Source organism: Crocodylus siamensis, chromosome 4 (genome assembly GCF_052110815.1).
Source record: "Crocodylus siamensis isolate JL-2025a chromosome 4, ASM5211081v1, whole genome shotgun sequence".
NCBI classification, from domain to species: domain Eukaryota; kingdom Metazoa; phylum Chordata; order Crocodylia; family Crocodylidae; genus Crocodylus; species Crocodylus siamensis.
Window position 1 is genome coordinate 183861383 of NC_143398.1, and position 21790 is coordinate 183883172.

The following is a 21790-nucleotide window of genomic DNA, read 5'->3' on the forward strand; positions in this document are numbered from 1 at the left end:
CATATGGTCACCCTAGTTCCAGCTCTGCCATTCCACGACCTCATGCTTGTCATGCCAACACCACTGACTGCAAATGGCAGCACAGAAAACATCACCAGGCCTATGTTACCTGCGTATTAGGGGAATTCTCCCATAGGCCAAAGGGCTCCTGCAGCAGAGACCAGAGTAGAGCACCTAGTTCTTTTCCCTGTTAAATTTAGTTGGTAAATGTTAGGAAAGCAGGGCCTGTATTCCCAGTGATGTTACGTAGACTCTCTGGCCTCCAGAAATGGGTAACATTAATATTTTGCATGTGATATTCTAAAAAATGAGCCTAGAATGCTGACGCATCATATCCAGTAGTATTACAGCTCTTGAAAACCTTGGGAAAAACGTATTGCCACTGATCTTTGCAGTCAGGCCCTTCCCCACTTTAAAAGTCAGAAACCTAAAATAGAATTTGTCATTAAAAAGGATACTGTCAAGGCTGACAAGGCAAAATGTAATCTGGCTGAAAAATTCGATTAAGAACATAGCACCTGTCTCCCCGATTGTTAAACCTCTCAGCTCTTCATGGCAAAGAACTGCATCACTCCTGAAATGTCAGACTCTCAGCTAGGTGACCTAGCAACGGCAGTAGGCAAATCAAGGACAGTAGGCTTCTTAGGGGTGTCACTTGTCTAGATTTATGCTCCTGAACGGTTCTCTCTTGATAGTTTGACACAAATGTCATCGGACCCTAACCATGTGCCTACCTTGCTCTGTTTTTGTGTATTACTACACCAAGCCTATTTTCAAGAGCAACCCCCAGTGGAGGGGAAGGCAGGGAGAGAGAAACAAAATAAAAAGCCTAACTTTATACCTTGCTTTTTTATTTTTAATGGAATGTTGATAGAGAAAGTATAGATACAGTCTTATACAGGAGCAGGACCCTTGATTAGGAAAAACTTCCCATTAGGATGAGATGAGATTTACTTTAAAATAAAGCCAGTGCAGTCATTATTACAGAGCTATAAACATAAATGGTGAGTTTTGTGCCCATGCCCAGGAGCTCCTGTTTGAAATACAAGTACACCAGAGAGATTTGTGGAAAGAAGAATGAAGAGGAAGAGGTAAAAATGCTAGAGATGCACCAATATCAGTCCCATACCAGATGGGCACTAATATAAGGAAAACTGACAGTATTGGCAATTGGCTTTTTTGGCTGATGTCGCCATAATGGTGCTGATAAACGCCACATGCACGCACACAGCCGCAGCATGCAAGTGGCCAGGAGTGCAGCCCGGCAGTGAGGAGAGCAGCCAGGTCTGGCTGGTAAGTCTGTTGTGGGAAGGAGGGGAGGGGGAACAGATCAAGGCCCCTGTGGTGAGGGAGGGAGTGGGGCAGGTGCTCCACAGCCAGGGTGCAGTGGGGCATGGGACAGAGCCATGAGTGGCTAATCTGGGGGGCGTGGGGAGGGGATGGTGGCTCTTGCCATTGCATGCCCCCTAGGAGGGTATGCGCAGGCATATGCCCCCAGATCTATGTGGGGTGAGGGCAGGCTGCTGCTGCAGGCTGAGGCCAGAGGTGGGCTCTTCCTCCCAGAGGGAGTGGGCCAGGGCTGCTCTCAAGACATGTGGCAGTGGTGCTGGGAGGCGGCGTTGTGGGGGACTACAGTGGATGCAGGGGTGGCTGCAGCCCCCACCCCTGTAGCCCTCCTCTCAGCACTGCCACCACCTGCTGGCTCAGCCCCCCGCCCCCGCTCTCCCAGTCATGGCTCTGTCCTGCACCCTGGGGCACCCCAGTTGTGCAGCCCTTGCACCTGCCCCAGCCCCACTTCCTCCTTCACCATGGGGGCTTCAATTTGCCCCTGCTGCCCATTCCCTTCCCCTAAAACAGACTTACCAGCCAGACGCTGCTATCCAAGCTGCCTGGTTACACATTGGCAATCGGATCAGTATTGTTCAATATGACTTGTTAAAAATGGGCCATCGGTATTGGCCCAAAAATCTCTACTGGTGCACCCCTAAAATATTATACATGGCACTGATACAAAGTGACAGTGGTCATGGAGCAAGCAATAAGTTTAAACAAGCTCCTCAAATGTGAGAGAAAAGCCTACCTAGGAAGAAAACTATCATCCTTCTTATGAAAAGGAGGAGGTATGGCTTTTAGTGCCAACAGCTGAAAAGGCAGATACTGACACCTGAAAATAATTAACTAGATATAACCACAAGAGAAGGCTGGAAGAAGCTGGAACAAACATTGGAGATGGAACGAAAAAATTAAATATGTCTCTCAAATTATCAGGACAATGAAAAGGAGGAGGGAAAACACTCTTTGAAATGGCAACAGAACTGGATCCGCTATTACTGACAGCAATTAAGATATCTGGGTGAATGCACTTACCAAATTAAGCTTTACTAGTAGGGATTTGGCTTATCAATTTAAGAGGATGGTAGACTGCATGACAAAGCTAGAGGACATCATAGTTGAACCCAGAACCAAAACTGAAGTTTACCAGATGAGCCAAATCTACAATTTTCAGAGACTGTTTAAATGCAATTTATTGAAAGCCTCTTTAGTTTGAGTAAATCTTCCATTTGGCTTCACATTAGCATTACATGCACTCATATGATAGCTTTGTGAGTGACGACATCTACTGGTGAATGGGAGATAAAAGTTCTGTATTTCTATTTGGCCAGTTTTAATGAGCATTTGTAATGATTTACTGACTCACACATGGAAACTGTGCCAAGCAGCTGTTTACAGACAGGGGCTCAAGAGTGATCAGAAGCACAGCTGCAGTTTGAGATGAAAAAAAATACAAACCCAGGGGGACCTGTTCCAAGTGTCAAAGAAATATGATATTGCACAGGGGATCAGCAAAGGAACATGGAATCTTTCACCTTTATGTCACCAGTTCAAATTTAGCCCAAGTGCATATCATTTGACTGCTCTTTGTCTATATAAAATGAATTGATGGCATAAGGCTTGTGCTAGGGGGTATGAGCCATGCCCTAGAAACCACAACCAAAATCAGTCACCTTGTTTTCAGTTATAAACAGGGATCCTGGATTTCTCCATTTAAAAATTGCAAATGCTGATTAACATCCCCAAAACCCACGTTTTTCCACGACTAAAATGAAACACCACTACATATATAGGCGTCAGTTGAACACAAGGTTTTATTGATATATTTACAAATTTCAAGGAATTGGAATCCTCCCAATGTCTCATTCATTATAATAAAACTAATTCCATGTACCTATAGATTTTGGCAGTCGATTTTGTTTTTTAATCATGGAAAATCAGAGTTCCCCCTGTGCTCACCAGAATGTGGGTCCAGCTGCAGCTGTACCACCTCCCTACCCCCCTGCTTTGTGGTGCTGAGCAGCCCTGATATGCCAGTGACCTACTCCTGCCTATGCTGTTGCCCCTCACACCCAAGCCACAGCTTCCCAAGCCCTGCCGGTAGCCCTCATTCCTGACCTGCACCTGGACCACCTCTGGGCAGGAGCCACCTCCATGGCCCGGTAGGTGGGACCCAGCACGGGAGGGAGCACTCCACCACAACTACCAAGATGAGGCACCATGGCAGCACAAAGTTGTGCCCCCACTGCTGTTGGGTGGGCAGGGGGCATCTCACCTTGGCTGCCATGGTACAGCGTTCCCTTCCATGCTAGGTCCTGCTTGCTGGGACCTGAGAGATGGCTTCAGCCCAGAGCTGGTCTGGCCCAGCTGAAGCCCTGCACCCTGCTGTGGGGCAGAAATCTGGGGCGGCATGTGTGCCCGTCCCCCCCACATATCACCTGTGCCCTCCCCTCCATCCCGTGTCCTGTGCCACCCCTGCCATGTTGCCTGTCCTTACCACCCTCCCACCGCCACACCTAAAAATAGGTTTACCTGGAAACTTACCACTGTCTGGTTGCCACATATATGTATGCATGCCCACACATCCACGTGGTGCCCCCTGCTCCCTCCAGCCCTAAGCAGCCCCTTGCAGGCTGGAACTCTGCCAGCCTGTGAGAGGAAACTCAGTTTCCTGGGTTTTCCTCTATTAAAAATAGAAAATCTATTATTTTCTCCTTTCCTTTAAAAGGAGAAAATCCACGTTTTTCCAAAGCAAATGGAAAATCTGGATCCCTGGTTGTAAGAGAGAATGGAAACTGGGGATATACATGTTCACAAGCTACAGTAGGCTTTATTTTTACAGTGCCATTCATGTGTCTGGTGCTGTAGGGGCAACTGTAACCATGTCTTAGTCTTAATGATATTACAAATGTACGAGAGAGACAAAAAAGTACAGTAGGCATGAAAGCAGAGTGGAAGGACCAAGGGAAAGGAACTGACACCTGACATAATGCATTTATGCAAATAACCTTGTCTGCTTATCTTTTGTTAGACCAACTGAATAGTTGGAAAAATTGTTCTTTACAAGCTTTTGGACACAAGCACACTTCTTCAGGCATAGAGGAAGTCTGCTGGTAGTTGTGTACTCCCGAGGGTCGAATAAAAGCTTAAGCCAATATGCAAAATGCAGGTCTGTGAAAATGCAAATGTGTGGCAGGGAAGATCACAGGGGATAGGAGTTAATGGGTGAGAGATAGGTGGGGCGGGGGGAGGGGGCAGGGACAAAAGAGGGGAATGTTAACAGGTGATAAAGTGTATTTGGTAAAATGTAGAGAGGTTACCAGGTGTTATCAAATGTTAGGCAGGTTTTAAAGCTTAATTTTGTTCGATGCCAATGACGCTCAGATTCACGATGTCCTTGAGCGGAAGCATGCAGCCTTCATTGCCTGGCAAAGCCATCCATGAACTTGGCGTAAGACGTCAGTGTACCACCAGCTGAAGGCTGAAGTCCAGCGATGCATCTGCGACATGAAGAATAACTAGCGGGTGAAGAAGGTGCACGTGATCCAGGGCTACACCGAAAACCTATGGACCTTGTTCCATTGGACAAAACCCCCTCTGATCACAGGATGGTTCCTGACTACTGTGAAGATGATGCCATCTGTCTGCGTTGGAAGGAGCATTTTGAACTCCTCCTTAACTGGGAGTCCACTGTATCAAAGGAGACCCTCCGAGCTGTCCCACAATGCCCTGTGGTGGATTCCCTTGGCGATCCACCAACCATCGGAGAGCTGAAGTGGACCATCCACCAGACGAAAACCAACAAAGCCTGCAGGCCAGATAGTATATTTGCAGAGGTCTACCATGCTGGTGGCTTTCGGCTCACATCCTGACTCCACCAGCTTATCCTCTGCCTTTGGGACGAAGAGGACATCCCCAGGAATCTCCAAATGCAACTATGGTGACCATCTACAAGAAGGGGGACAAGTCTGACTGTGGGAACTACAGGGGGATTTCCTTCCTGTCCATTGCAGGTAAGATCCTGGCCTGCATCCTCCCAAACTGCCTTCATCCTGTTGTTGAGGAAACCCAGTGTGGCTTACAACCATCCTGGGGCACTGGTTTTTGTTGCCAGGCAGATTCAAGAAAAATATCAGGAACAAAATCAAGAACTGTTCCTTGCCTTCACTAACCTGACCAAGGCTTTCGATTCCTAAAATTATGAAGCTCTGTGGACCGTCTTCCAATGCGTTGGCTGCCCGCTGAAGTTTATCAGCATGCTGAGGCTCCTGCATGATGATATGACCACCACTGTCCTGAGTGGAAGATCTGAAACTGATGCCTTCTGCATTTGGACCAGTGTCAAACAAGGTTGCCTGATCGCCCCCACCCTGTTCACCATCTACCTGACCATCATCTTCATCCACCTATCCGATATGATCTACCATCCAGCATCAGTATCCAGTATCAACTGGACTGGAAGCTTTTCAATCTTGAGCGCTTCCGGGTAAAAATGAAACTCGCCACCAAAGACATCCAACACCTTCAGTTTGCGGATGATTGCTGCATGATGGCTCTCTGCACAAGATGTACAAACGATGTTAGAGCTCTTCAACACTTTGTGTAAGAGATTTGCCCTGTCCTCGAACATCGAAGACAAAGGCTCTTCACCAACCCTCCCAGGCCAGCTGAACATCCCTTGCACTATCTACATAGACAAGGAGGCCTGGAGTACGCAGAGCACTTTCCATATCTTGGCAGCCACCTCTCTCAATGGTCTACCATCAATAAAGAAGCCCAGTACCGAGTCAACTGTGCCAGCATCACCTTCTTCAAGCTGCGACGTGTCTTCGAAAATAGAGACCTTTGGAAGTCAACTAAGGTCCTGGTTTACAAGGCTGTCATACTGAGCACCCTCCTCTACTGCAGTGAAACCTGGACCACGTACCAACGCCACATTAAGACCCTTGAGAACTTTCACCAGCGGTGCTTGCGTCAAATCCTGGGGATCAAAAGGGAGGACTGCCATACCAGCACAAGCATCCTCCATGAAGCTGCATCCACCAGCACTGAAACCTTGCTCTTGAGAAATTAGCTCTGACGGATGGGGCACTGCATCGGATGTCTGAGAACTGCCTCCCTCGCCAGATTTCTTTTACCAGCTTTCCATTGGCCAACGCTCAAAGGATGGCCAAAGAAAATGGTACAAAGACACACTCAAGGTCACCCTCAAGCATTGACACCAACAGCTGGGAGGAGCAAGCTGCTGACCATTTGGTGTGGCACCACCTGGTCCACCAAGGTGTACACCACTTCAAGGCCCAACAACTCAATACTGAGGCAGAACAGTGGCAGCAGAGGAAGGAGACCAACTGGAGCTGCGAATCCCACTGCCCTGCACAACAACATGCCCCAATTGCCAAAGAGTATGTGTATCCAGAATTGGACTCCTCAGTCCCCTGAGGACCCAATCAAGCCTGATGGATGTCATCCTCAACTTTGAGGGACTGCTAACGATGAATAACAAGTGTGCCACTAATCCAATGTCTATATTTAGTCCCTAATTTTTTGTATCCAGCAGATTTATGAAGTTCATAGACTTGTCTATGAAAGGCGTTTTGTAAATTCCCTTTGAGGTTTACAGCTGAGAGACTGGAAAGAGAGTAGTTATTTTGTGAGAAATGTGCACCCACAGGTAATTGGGTATTTTTGCCTTTGATAGATTTCAGAGTGCATTCATTCTGATACGCAATTGTTGTTTGGTTTCTCCTATACAGTTTCTATCTGGACATTCAGTGCACTGGGGGCAATGTATTATATTTCTGGAAGTGCAGATATAAGATTCAGGAAGGTGATGACTGTTGTGGGGTGTAGTTATTATGAGAGTGGTGGAGATGTGTTAGTAGGTTTTAAATTTCTTGTCCCAACATGGTCTGTGTGCTTTGGGCCATAGGAAGCTTGCTTCTGGTGAGAGGCTTAAGCTTTTATTCAAACCCAGAGGGTATGCAAACACTAGATTCTATGCTTGAAGAACGGTGCTTGTGCCTGAAAGCTTGTAAAAAACATTTTTTCCAGCTATTCAGTTGGTCTAACAAAAGATATCACATATACCAAAATAACCTTGTCTGCCTATGTCCTTAGACCAACAATCAACACCCCTGAGACTCTACATAATGATTCTTCTTTATACAGTTTGAAGCAAATTGGCAGGAGGGATACAGGACTTACAGTGATGCTAACCAGGCAGCGTTTATTCTGTAGCTGCTAGGAACTCTATCATTTTGGTCATGCTAGTCCTACATGTTTCATGAGCCATGAATCTACTTGTTAAAAAGTTTTAGTTATACACAGGGCTTATGAGTTTTTAAAACTCTTAACATCTAACCCAGGATCACAGTTCTTATGATCTTTTTACCTGGTGGGAAACACAGCATAAAGCTATACATAATGTGTGTGGCTTTTAGGGCAAAAAAATGGAGGCTCTAAGACACGGGAGAGTTTCTAGTAAAGCTTTGCTCTTAGATATTTTAGTCTCTGACATTAAGCCTACACACAGGAAAACATGATTTGATTTTTTAAAGCACCTCACTGCTTACGTAAGGCATGAAAATTAAGTTCAATTTATCCACAGGACATGGAGTGGCAGAACAACATTCCCTCCACCACCTCTACCAGGGAGCTTTAACTTTTCTGACAGGACTGCCCCATCATTATGTCCCTGCCCCACCCAGCATAACCACAATCTGCTGCCCCCATGCCCCAACAGGGCAAAGCTTCAATTTGCTGCCTGCATGCCCTTGTCCAGGGTGTGTGGGCAGCAAATCGTAGCTCTCCCCTGGCTCTAGCCCACGCTGTCACAATCACAAAATCCTGGCCCCAGCCCTGGAGCAGCTTCCTGCCAGTGCTGCTTGGGTCTCCAGGGAAATCCCAACCCCATGCTGCCACAGCCCCATCCCTCCTGTGGCCTTAATGGAAACTGGCTGCAGCGACACAGGCAGGGGCTGCTGGTTAATGGAGTCTGGCTGTTAGCCAGATCTACCATTTTGTCCAACGTTGAGTTAGGCTGAAACCACCAGTTTTTTTTTATTGCAGCTGCCCATGTATCCCTACTAGAGCTGTGCAAAATTTCAGCAGCTGTTTCATTTTGGAGGCATTTCAGGCCATTTTGGTGCCCGAAACACTGAATCTGAATCGAAGCGGAAGGCTCTGAAACACCTCTGAAATGAAACAAGGCATCCAAAATGTTTTATAAATATTTCGGAAAATTCCAGTTTCAGAGCTGGGCTTGGAATGCCCAGCTGTACGCTGCTGCCCTGCCACGCAACTTGGCTCCTCAGGGAGCAGAGATCTGCGCTGGGGGTCTCCTTGCCACCATTGCCTGCCCTGCACTGCCCCAGCGATGTGGGGCTGCACGAGGTGGGCCAAGATGGCGAGGAGACCTCCGGTGCGGATCTCTGCTCCCTGTGGAGCCAGGCTGCGCAGCAGGGCAGCACTTGTCCCTGCTGCATGACCTGGCTCCACCGGGAGCAGAAATCCAGGGCAGGTGGTGGCAAGGAGATCTCGGCAAAGATCTCTGCTCCCTGTGGAACCGAGTCGCGCGGCAGGGACCAGCAGGCTTGCTCACCGCTCTGCACTGCTTCCCTGCCCTGCAACCTGGCGTGACAGGGATCAGAGATCCACACAGGCGTCTCCTTGCCTGCTCAGAGTGTAGCAGCCCTCCCCCAGACAAGCCACCCACAGCCCTGTCTTGCTTCCCGCTGGGACCCCATAGCCAAGTCCTGCCCAGCTAGGCAGCAGAGCTGTGTCAAGCTTGACCCTTGTCTTATAATCACATACAAGGAAACTTCATTACATTGTCTATCATTAAACTTCTGCCAAAAGCAGCACGTGCTCAGTAATGGAAACCAACGCTGAAGCTGATTAAGTGCAGCCATTCAGAGCATGACTATAAAACACACGGACCATATGGGGCAAACATACTGATGGGAACCTTTTAGGGAGTTGTATTTTTTGCCCTTAAAAAAACCTCAAATGGGTGAGTGTTCCCTCCGCAGGGAACTGGCACTGGGCCTGGAGGTACTGCAATGCCAGGCCAGCACTAGGAGAGCCAGAGCCAGCCCCGATACCCTCCCCTTGGTGCCAAAATTGCTACATTTGCAGTCTGAATAAGATGCATGTTACTGCCCATTGCATACAGTCCCCTCAGCACCAACTCTTCTTCAAATCATAGTGAAGCATTTCACTGAATACATTTCAAATTCATATTCATTCCCACAGCTGAGTTGCATCTTTCTTTCCCGTTTCCAATGATTCCTGTTTCTTCACCAGCCTTAAATGTCTGGCAAACATAGAATGGGGCCACAAAACAGTTCACCCAAAATCCTTCTGTCACCCCCTCAGCCTGTTGCATGATTAGGTTGCCCTGCACCTCATCTGCACATAATTTTTCAGAGGATCCCAGGACTCAAGACAAGAGCACCCAGTTCCAGTCATAAGAGAGGGGCTAATTAGCACATGGCGTGTGTGTGCATGTGTGTATGCATGCAGGTGGGTGGGTGTCCTCTGCAGCACACACACACACACAATGCTGAGCTGTGGGATCACTACAGCTTGAAATGCTGTTGATTCTGCTGGGACCTAGCCTGAGGAACTGTGTGGTGAATCATGAGCCTTTTGGACTAATATCAGGTGTAGACTGTACTATATAAAAGTCAGTACAAAAGTTCTTAAAAGTGTGTTCATGAATTACCTGTGCTAAAACTTGCAACAGTTTAAAAAAAAAGTAAAATGCATCAATTCTGGATTCACTAAGTCCATGGGTACGTGTAATAATTTGCCTATATGGTAAACTGCATTTATTTTAATATCAAGTTTTTTTAAATTTGCCTCACTTCCACGTGCTCAGGGAGAGCAGATTTAACAGTAAGGAGTGGAGGAAAAAGAACGGAAGGGGGGAGAAGGTAGGGGAAGGGAAAAGGGAATACCTAACCTCCCTCGATTTATTTTCTCTGCAGGAGTAGTGAGAGGTTGTTTATCGTAAGCCACTTCCAAAACGGCCAAAACCAGCTTATGTGCACTGAACTTCCTGGCTAGAGACAGAAGTTACACATAAACCAGTATGAGCAATTGGAAACCAGTTCAAATCTGTAACACAACAGAAATTCAGCGCACATAAACTGCTTTCAAAATGGCCAAAACCGGTTTAAGAGAAACCTGGATGGATCTAGTATCAGACCCAACTGTTTAGGTTAAATTGGCTTATTGAATTCTGTCCCAGATCCCCTCCAGACTGAAGTTAACTCACAGTTCCCTAACATCCCAGGATGCTTTGCACCTCCCCACAGACCACGCACCCCCCCCAACTCCCACCTTGCAGGGTGGGCAGAGTAGTCTTGGCCCAAGCGGTATGCTCCAGCCAACCAGGAAGGCATGGGGCACCCCCCAGCTTCTGGCCTGAGCCACTACAGATATGTGGCTGCATTTCCAGAATCAAGAGAGAATGTCTGTTCAGTTGCTTATTGGTTCAATCTTCACAGTTTAGACTAACTTGTGATGATTGAATTGATTCAGTCTCAGGATTTTTGAATATCTGTATTTAGCCCTTTTGTGTTAAAGATTTGAACCAGTTTCCAGTCACTTACGTGTAACTTCTGTCCCTACCCAAAAGGAGCAAAACTGCTTTGACTTTAACCCTGTTTAATTCAGGGTCAAAATTAAGGCAATTTTAGCTCCAGGATCACGTAGATGTAACAGTTAGATCACAACAGCTGATATGTGCTCCCAATCAGTGATTCCCTCTCTCCCTTTAAAAGAGATAAAAAGAACACTTGTCCAAATTCTTCAAGCTTTTTTGGTCTTTCCTTGGCATAGACATTTCACAAATCAGCATGGATATGTTACTAACTCTATAAAAACAGACTCATGGAGGGGGAGGGAAGTGTGGAGGGAGACAAACAGACAAACACTATATTTTCAAATGACTTGACTTTCCTTCAGCGGTGCTTGTTTCCTCAGCTGATTCTAGAACATAAACCCCTCTTTCCAACTTAATTGCACAGATGCTCCTCATTTGTTAAACAGTTTTAATTCTAGCTCAGTAAATTAAATGCACTTTCAGATTTATTTGGTCATTGCCTCAATGCCAAACTAGAAAGCAATTTGCAGTACATTTTATAATGATTAGGGAAGAGCAACAAAATTAGATCTTGCTAAGCCCTAATACTGAAAGCAGGAGGCTGTACATAAAGCACTAAGCCCCACTTGGTGTTATCCACTTCCATTAGGAAGGTCCTTGTACTTTCCTAAAAGTACAGCATTATTACCAAATTAGAATCCAGTGACACTAAATCAACTTTTTAATGAACAAAACACTTAACTAAAAAAACCTGATTTCTAACTCTATTTCTGCTGAAAGGTTTGCCTCTTTTTTGATGATTCTTTGAACATTTCTTATTGGCATGAAAAGTCTTAAAACTAGAGTAACTCTCTACAAAAGTTTGGTACTTTGTTATACCACTCTAGATAACATCCTTTCTGACCAATGTCAGACTGAAGCAAAAGTTTAGAAACTATTCCTGAAGTCTGCCATACCTCTCTGAAGTTCCTTTTTCATAATGCTTCAGTGGAGTCAATGGTCAGAGGTCTGAATTCCCAACACATAGGATCAGCTATGTTGAAAAAAAAATCACCTTAATATATACCATCTTCCTAGGGCTTCTACAGGTAGAGATTTCCCTCTAGCACTACACAACATGAATGGGCTAAAATCTTGCTGAAATTATCCTGATGTGACCTATTTGGAGAATGAAGGATAAGCTTATTTAATATACTCTTTATTGCTAGTTCCAAAGAAGTATTTCAAGAAGTGAGGCTTCAATTAATCTGAAATACTGTTGCAGCGTAACCACAATCCTGGAACAAGCTTTAGTTTTATTCAGACACAAGCTCCCTTTTTTGATTGCATTCTACTTAAAATAGCCTTTGACCTCTCTATACAAAATCAGTTTTTACCAATTCTTGTTTAGCTAATGTATATATCCTGAATTCTTCTAGTTTTATCTCAAATTACTTTTTTCAACATTCCAGCAGTTAATTTTGTTATTTTTAACTTGCTTCAGAAATCCCACTGCTTCCTCTCCAAACTGGATATGCCAGTATATGAAGGGGCCAGATCAGAACTCACCTTGGAATAAGTAAGGTAAGAATAGGCAAGTACACCAGGCCCCATGGATGGATGGATTTCTATTACTCCATTTTGTGGTCAGACACCCTCAAATATGCAATCCACATCAGGAAGGACCTTTCAGATGACATTCCAAGCTTGTTTGATTTGTCATCTGCTATTACTTCATTAATGTCTACTTTCTAAGTTTTGCCCTCCGTTTTAATAATTTCATTGGTTGTCTATTATGTTGTATTATCCTGGAAGAGTTGCTTGCCATGATGGAAGCTCATGTGTTACACAAGTTATATTCTAGTAATACAAGAATATCTTTTTAGTATACAACATACAGACCAGTGTTACAGGTACATTTATAACTCAGTTAATGCAAACTGAACAGATGCTCTCACAAATGCTGCTGAAGAGACCTATTGCAAATTAAATTTGTACTGTGATGATGCAGAGAATTGTGGAAAAAGGCTTTATTGTTATGCTTTCAGAGCAACTGATCTGGTACTGTAAATTGAAAAAACTAATTCTGGAAATTAAAAACAAAAATGAGTCTGCGAAACATGGACACAAAAACATCCTGGCATCTTTCTGGTTTGCCAGTACACTAAGGATCCATAAAAGCCATTGTCAAAGAAATTTATAATATTAGCTGTGGATATTCAATCTGTGTAACAGTCCACTCTGGCTTTACAGCTCGTGTAGCTTCCCTTTGGAACCTAGGGAAATCAGCACAATAAGTTAAGAGTTATTAAAATTAAATTAAACTTTTAGAGAGCTGCTAATGCTGTTAACATGTTGGAAAAAAATACAGAAGCTATTCAAATCACTTCTCTTAGTCTTTGTTCCTTTAAAAGTCTAGATGTTTGAACAACTCACTGGGAGCTACTTGTTTCCCTCCCTGCTTCGTACTCCCTCCCCAGCATTTAGGACTAAAACAAACTACTGTATTTCTATAGCAGACAAGCAGGGATGGCAAATCTATTTTTTTTCAACTAATAGTAAAAAAATTAATTTAGGGTTTTCCCTTATTTAAATAATTTTTAAAATAAGAGCTTATTTAAAATGAAGTATGCATTTAATGCAAATTATGTCAAACCTTTAAGTTATGGTAGCCTCTTAAAATATTTAAATAAACAATAAATATGCTGAATGCATGACCTTCTATCAAGAACTCTGAGTCAGAGGCTGTGTGCTTTTTCTGTGTACACAAAGAAAACAGTGGCAGGACATTTTACTTTTGAGGTCAAATATTATAAATATGGCGCAACAGGTCACATACTGTATTAAATGGTTTATTCTGTGGAGAGCCTAGAAATCATACTACTGGGCAAAACAGACTGGCAAAAAAACAAACAAACAAAAAAACCCCAAAACCACAGACACTGAGGACTATCCTGACCCAAAAAGATACCACCACTCATCTCAACAGAATCATCCACTGAAGTCAAAGTGGGTGATTTCATACTCCTAGTTTATAGATTCTCCCTACCCATGCTGCATCTGACTCAGTTTCCAAATCAACATAGAAATTTATGTATCCAAAACACTTAAGCATATTTACTTCTAAAAAATTAGATGGTGTTTTTAAATGTGTGTTTAATTACATTCTAGTTGCCATTCTAATGAAGCTGCTTGATACAAATAAGCAAAATTTTCTAGTAAATAAGCAATACATAATTCACCATTTTCTAAAAAGCTATATAATTACTTAGATAAGTGTACAGAGCTAGTGTGCCATCTTAGGCAGCAAAAATGTAACAGGCCTACCTAGTGTGAAGACTCTACTTAAGTTTAAAATGTAAATATTTTAATGATTAAATAAACCAGTAAGAAAAACTACTGAAATAAAATGGAAGAGTTCATTGAAATTGATTAAATTAAAATTTAAAATCCATCTAGGCTGACCTAAAGCTTACTTAAGTCAACAGGAGTCTTTTTGGTTAGTTTTGGCTTAGACCTCAATAAGAACAAAGGAAACCCTGGCATTAATTGTCTACCCGATTTTTAAAACATCACCTTTAGAATTCCCAGAAGGTGGTCTACAGCAAAACTAGTTTCTAAATAGTTTTTCAATTTCATGTGAGCAGACAGATATTTTTTAATTCGGAACTACTAACTAGATAATCTATACTGAATGATTTGGGGGGAGGGGCATGAAAAAAACTGAGTAAAATTAAGTTAATCCTTTAGATAGTACGCTAGATTAGTAAAAATGGAGTTAACAGTAACACCGAATCCTTCTATACATTTTTATTGTTTGATAAAATGTTAATAGATATGCATTGTGGACTTTAGCTTGTGCCTTACTGGTGGAATTTTTCAGCTTCTGTTTTCTGAGTTTTCAAGGATTTTTTAAAATTTACTCTTTTAGTGACCTTAAGTTTAATTGCATTAGAAACCAGTGTTCCCCGAGTCACCCATGGACAGGGAAACCATATTTTCTGAGTCTCAAATCAGGGCAGTGGGGCACAGAGCACTGGAGAGCAGGAGGATGAACTTGCTTGTTTTCACTAGGACACCTGTCCCAGGAATCCTGCTGAAAGCAGGATAAAAGCATATCCAACAGGATTCGCTGGATAGATGTTTAAAATGAGACTGTCTTGGCAAAAATGGGAATTATGTTCTTTGGCCAGGGTGACCATGAGCAGTAGCAGTATAACTATGCTGCCCAGTCGGTGCCAATTCTTCCGTAAGCAGGACCACTTAACACTGTAGTGATGGACACTTTTCAAAAGTTGAGTTTCGCTATCCATTTGAACCTTGTTTTCCACTGAAAGTGGCAGAACGCACAATTTAGATGCACTCATGAACCAGGAACTGACATGACTCACTACGTCCCTCAAGAGGAAGAGTCTTAAAAAAACCTTGAGATAGGTTTCAAATACAGGAGAGGTGGGCTTAGACAGAAAGCAAAGGGGGATATTTCCTCAAGGTTTGGACCCTACATAGCATCTCTTGGAATATAATTTTTTAGAGGGACAGCCACCATATCGTAAGCTTGGCACTAAAATGCCACATGCCTCTTACTCTTTATAACTTAGGAGAATATTATTTTATTACCATGTCAACAATGCAAATAGTTTGCATAGCTCTGACACTGGCATATTTTATAACAGATATTGTATATTAATTCCTATGAAAATACATCTTCTCAACCAGTGTGTGAACAGTGATGTGAACTATTCAAACACCAGATGACGTTTGCTTTGTTTGACTTTCCTTCAGAAAACACTCAGTTCAATCTTTCTTCTCTCAGAGGCTGTCTTCTTGAGCCAACTGCATGCTTTTGCAGGAAGGCTATATTTGAGAAGAGCGATGAGGAAGAAACAGACTGAGGACTGTTTCTTATTGCACTACAGGCCCCTTTCCTAAGGGGTGCAGCTGAGGTACAGGAAGGGATTAGAAATAGTTTGTTACATGAATCTGTTTTCTAACAGATTTAGAGAGCTTGTTTCAGAATAATGCAAAGCTATAAGGTTGAAATACAATAATCTTAAGGGGATATTTGAGGAAAGAAAGAAAAATAACCCAGCTGAACTCCAGAAGAGAAGCTGGGTCAAATACTAATGGAACTTTAATGCACAAGGGTGAGATACAATACAGTCACAAAGTGTCTATCCACACAGCAGACTGTATCAGAGTTTGGAACTCAAGTCCATTTTCAATCATCTAGTTTAGGTACTAGAAAAAGTCTAGACCAGGGGTGGCCAACCCACAGATCTGGAGCCACATGCATCTCTTCAGAAGTTAATATGCATCTCCTTGAAGCTTCGCACAGCGACTGGCTTCCATAGCCATTACGTCACGTGATGTGACTGCTTGCAGCAAACATATTACTTAGTTTGGACTCACAAGTTCAGACACCGGAGCCGCAGGCTGGCCATCCCTGGTCTAGACGAGCAGCAAGATAAATCAGCCTGAGCTAGGCTCTGTGCTACCCCAGCTACACTGTTTTTAGTACTTTGGCTGGTTCAGGTATTTCTAAATTAAACTACAAATTGTGATGTAGACATGCCTTAGGAAAGACTGGAACTTACTCACACTGTGCTGTTAAAATATTTTTACGTTTTTCAAGTCGAAACCCGAAAATATCAACTTCAGAGATCACAGTACTGCAATTATACCAAAAGCCGATCCAGATTACAGCAAAGTCTTCCTGCTAGAAAGAAAACAAAAATCTTATTCCAAATCTTTTACTTACACTCTACCATACATTTAACTAAGAGCCAGAAAAATGGCTAAAAGAATGATAAGGAAGAGACAAGGGTATTTAAAATCATCTTCATAAAGTTTAGCAACAGTAAAAAGATAAAAACATGTCCTTTAAAAAGAGGTGCAAAATTCAGCAGAAGTAAAGGTCCAGCCAGTGAATGGCTTATTAGTTTACTAAAATCTAGGTTACAATTAAACCAAGTGAATACATCAAAATGAAACTTGAAGAAGAGAAACAGAATCCGGGAACGTTTCTATAACAAGAAATATTTTAGAATTCTATACCTACCACTGTCAAGGTAAAAGCCAGTATGTTCTGCTCCTGCAAACATTATTTTATCCATATCAACAGCCAAGGCATTCTTGTCGTCATCAGACAGTAAAGCAAGGCTCTCCTTCCACACTTCAAATATCTAAAATTGAGAAGAATGGTACTTTTCTTAACCCTACACTTCATTCCAGACTTGAAGCCAACACTGCATATCAGTTCAGCATTACAAAAAAATAGGGATTAGGGCTGTTAATTAATTGCAGTTAACACACACGCTTAATGTGTTAATCATTGTTTGTGTAATTATTTTTTTATGCATTAATCACGCAAATGGTTCTGGAGTCTGCACCCAAGCTACACACTGTCACCATCACTGCTGCCTCCAGGCTGCCCTGCAGGGGCAACAGTGGCAGCAGAAAGGACCGTAGGGCAACCCAGGCACAGGCTTCGGGAGGATGCAGCGGGGGGGGGGGGGGCAGTGAGGAAGCGCACAGACATGCAGATGCAGCCTGCAGGCAGCCAGGAACACAGCCCAGCAGCAGTACCCAACAGGCAAGTCTGTGAAGAGGAAGGGGAGTGGAGGAGGAAAGAGGTGTGGAGGGCAGATTGAGGCTCCCATGGTGAGGGAATGGGGCAGAGGCAGGGTGAATAGGGCCCTGGGGCCGGTCCGGGGCCGGAGCCTAGGTCTCATTCACCTGTGCCCCTGTGCCCTACTCCTTCCCTCACCATGGGGACCTCGATTGCCCCCTCCCCCACGTGCCTTCCTCCCATCCCAACCATAAAAAGTACCTGTATAATTTTGTATAACTGAGCTTTTCTGTGTATAATTTTGAGTGTTTATAGTTTTGGGTTTTTTTTTTAAATAGCACAACTAATCGCGATCAAATTTTTAAATCTTTTATAGCCCTAATAAGTGATATGTAAACAAGGAATACTATTAAAATGAAGACTCTTCCTCCAAAAAGAAACACAACTTACATTAGGGGTCACCAACATCTGGCCCACAGAACCACTGGATCCAGCCTGTGGAACCATGGGGCTTTGTCTGTGCCTGTACCAAGGCTGAGTAGCAAGGAGGTACCCTGGGACCAGGGAGCTGTAAGCTGTGCCTGAGCTGCTGTTGCTTCTTCCCCTAACTGTAGCGATTCCTTGCCTCATTTAATGCACAGGTTAGACCAGCGGTCTCCAAAGTGGGGTGCGCAAGACAATCCATTGGGTGTGGGAAGAAAATATTAGAACTTATATTTATTTTTTATCTAAAAAAATAAGAAAGAAATTAAGCATTACTAGTATTTAATATATGGATTGATGCTGGCGCCCTCACTCAGTCCGTATGTCAGATGGTCATGTCACATATGGTACATGAGGTACCCTGAGGGAAGAGTGGGAGTTCCACAACGCGGCGGGCTTGACAGTGGTGCCCTCAGTGGTGCCCCCAGTAAATATACATATATTGGGGGTGCATGCTCAAAAATTTTTTACTGATAGGGGGGTGCAATCAAAAAAGTTTGGAGACCACTGGGTTAGACAATAGCAGCCAATGAAGCAGGTGTTAAATGCTTTTTTAATTTATTCTTCACTGACTGGACCTTTACTTCTTGATACATACTGATGTGCAGATTTGTTTACATTATGATAGCAGCAAATCAGGGTTTATTAAAAATCAGGCAGGTTCAGGGAACCCATGCTCCATCCAGTGTACAATCCAATCTACAAAAGGTCCAATCTGCAACATTAAGCCAGCCAGCAAGACCAGAATCAAAGTAGCTGTACTACCCTACCCTAGCTCTAATCATGGTATCAAAGTTTCAGCCTCCATCAGCTCAGAGTACAGATAGGCTTCTGATAACCACTTCCTTTTCTCTTGTCCTTTGAGGGCTTCTCACATATTCTCCTTTTCTGATAGCTGGTTGTTGCTCTTCAGTTCTGGCTGGACTTTATAAATGCTTGCTAAACTCCTGGAGTTGGGTTGGAAAAAGGATGGGAAGCTACCTGTGTTCCAGAAGACTCTTCAGCTTTCCAGAGGTGATCCAGACCACATTCCAGGAAGTTAAGAACTCACTGGAATGTAGGACTTGCGCTAGTAAAGGATTTATTAGCTGGTTTTGCTACTTCAAGGTAGCAAACCGAAGTCTTCAGTTTAGAATATTAGGAACATGTCCAAGGAGACAGATACCAATTAGACAGGTGAATTCACAGAACAGCACTCCCATGACAGCATTTTTTTCTATAGTTTGGTGCCAGTGTCTAGTACTGGTGGAACTCTAAGTCACACTGAAGGAACTTCAAACAATTTGCCCAGGTAAGCAGATGCTTGCAAGTCTTTCCTATGTTATAAACCTTCACCTGTAATGATTACATCCTTATAGTCCCTTTTTGGTACTTCAGTGGCCTTTTTCTGGCATTTCTTTCATTTCCCTAGGGCTAAGAATAATTTAACAGATTGCCTTACACAGTAACTTACAATTCAACATGTTCTCCTTCAATTTACGTCTACAAATCATGCATCATTCTCCAGATGAGCATTTGTCTCATTTTAGATCAAGTTAGAACCATCTGTTTTTATTAACTGGGAATTTGCCAGCAGATTAAGGGGTCAGACATATTTACCTCATCTGATGCAAGTTCTGCCAAGAGATCAAGTTTGAGACAGCTGGTTTGAAAAAAGAACAAAAGTCTACAAAACAAAGAACTATGTGAGCAAATACTCCATTAACTCCAAGTCAACTTGTTTTTCAGTAATGAGCAATGCTTATAAAACAAGTGCACATTAAGTGTTCTGTTACTAAGACTTTTTCTACACATTATTTTATGGTCTCCCAAATAAACCATTAACATGCTAAACTGGTAACAATGGGGGTTCTGCAAATAGCTTCTAATTTTTTTGTATGCTCAATTCCTTATGGCATTTTTATGCCTGTAGACTACAAACTCATGGAAAGGAAACAACGGAAGTGTTCATTTTGATTCTTTAACTTTATAAAGCCCTTATAAAGAAACCAGAGGTGAGACTTAACTTGAATGTTCTTATCTAAGAATAAGAATTATCCTTCAAATTGTGAAAATTTAAATCATCTATTAATAAAGACTCCTTTTCACTTTCCTGCTAGGTCAAGAAAGTGATATACATGTCTGCCCCCCGCCAATCAAATAACTGATTTTATAGACCAAGTTCTGTCTGTATTAAGGGTGTGGGAATGTTGTTGGGAAGAAAGCAGGAAAAAACTGAACACACACACTCTCCCCACTTTCTTCCCAACAACATTCCCAAACTCATAATACAGACAGAACTTGGTCTATAAAATCAGTTATTGTACCAAATAGTTTTTGCTACCCCAATATTTTATCAATATGGCTTTTTATAGTGATACTGTATTCACGTGACTTATTTATGAAGCATCAACAATACAGCTGGAGCTTCACAACAGAAAGAAAATAACAATAGATCTTGCACACATCTTGCATTCTCAGTAGGAGGTAATGGAAGAATCTAAAATATGTTATTCTTAGAGGAATCTGAAGGCTAACAAAGCAGATTAGCATCCCAGGAGGAGAGACTGACTACCCCACATCTGAAAAAAGGTGCATAGCAAGAGAAATATACAAAAAATGGAAGATGAGGCTTGTACCAAACAAAGGGAACAAAAGTGAATTGTGCAGTTATATAGGGCCTTTTAGCCATCTGTTTTTTTACTTCTTTATAAAATGTATTTTTTTGCTTTTGGTTGATGGCCTATACAAAAGCAAGGCAGCATTCAGACAACAGGGAAAATCCTACCTATATCCTATATTCTGGGCATGTGTCCTTCAAGTAGGGTGAATGACATTAATCAGTTCTCAAGATCACAGATTACTGTGCCTAGGACATTCCCCAGCAGGATGGCATATGGATGGAAAAAGGCATTTTAGATGCCATTAAAGAACTGAGCAGCAGCAATGATTCCCAGAGGACACAGAAGCTATGAATTAATTTAAATACTGAGAGAGAACTCAGATGAGTCTTCTCTCAAATAAATTATACGCTCAAATGAGTTATGCTGCAGCGACAGTTCCATCTTTAAGAGGCTACCTCCATCTTGCTTGCGTTCAGCTTCTGCCAGCTGCTTTTTGATCTCAACGAGGCCCCATGGACAGATTGGTCAATGACCACGGAAACATGGAGGTCATCTGAGGGCTTGCTGGATGTGAGTCCACAGAGCCTCACAATATCATACAGCAGCTTTCTAAAGATGTTAAAACAGAACGAGGAAAGAGCCAAGTTCTGCAGAACTGCACAGACAAGTGCTCCGACAGCAGAGGGACATTTATCTAGCAGTGCTTTGGGCATGGCCTGAAAGGGAAGATCAAAGCTGCATGGGCATTTTCTAGTTTGGTTTGCTTGTTACATCATCAGGTTGGGAGACATCTACTCTTTTCTCAGATTGCAGTAGAAGAAATCTGGGTCAAGGAAACACATGGCCCTGCCTTTTCTTGAGGCGTAGGTGCTCTCCTTCCCCCAGGGAGACAAGATCCTTTGGGGATATGTGATACCTTTTATTACACCAACTAAACAGTTGGGAAAATTGTTCTTTGCAAGCTTTCGTGTACAAACACCCTTCCCCCAAAGAACCTCACCTGCCTATGAGATGAGACAACCAACACATCCTTTGCCCAGGAGGCGTGCACAGGTTCTGTCCTTTGGAGCTCACAGATTCTCCTCTGTAGTCAGGCAGGGCTCCCCCAGGCCACCTAATGCACCTCCAGCTGCCCAGCTAAAGGGCTGCCTGAGCACAGCCCCCTGCCAATGTCGCCAGCAGCCGCTCGCCCCTCACGCAGCCCGGGGC

General features: G+C 43.3%; 1 long non-coding RNA gene across 5 annotated transcripts; it reads right to left on the minus strand.

The window, feature by feature from the left end:
* Positions 1-3012: 3012 nt before the first annotated feature.
* On the minus strand, positions 3013-21720 carry LOC149867309 (uncharacterized). Of its 5 annotated transcripts, XR_016442012.1 has the most exons (6): positions 21582-21718; positions 19578-19644; positions 17946-18223; positions 16986-17109; positions 16526-16643; positions 3013-13200 (listed from the first exon to the last, which is right to left on the minus strand). It is a non-coding gene; the product is annotated as an uncharacterized LOC149867309 (long non-coding RNA). The 5 variants fall into 5 exon arrangements; XR_016442013.1 differs by lacking the exon at positions 17946-18223 and having other exon boundaries at positions 19578-19620; positions 21582-21720; XR_016442010.1 differs by lacking the exon at positions 17946-18223 and having other exon boundaries at positions 16522-16643.
* Positions 21721-21790: the final 70 nt, after the last annotated feature.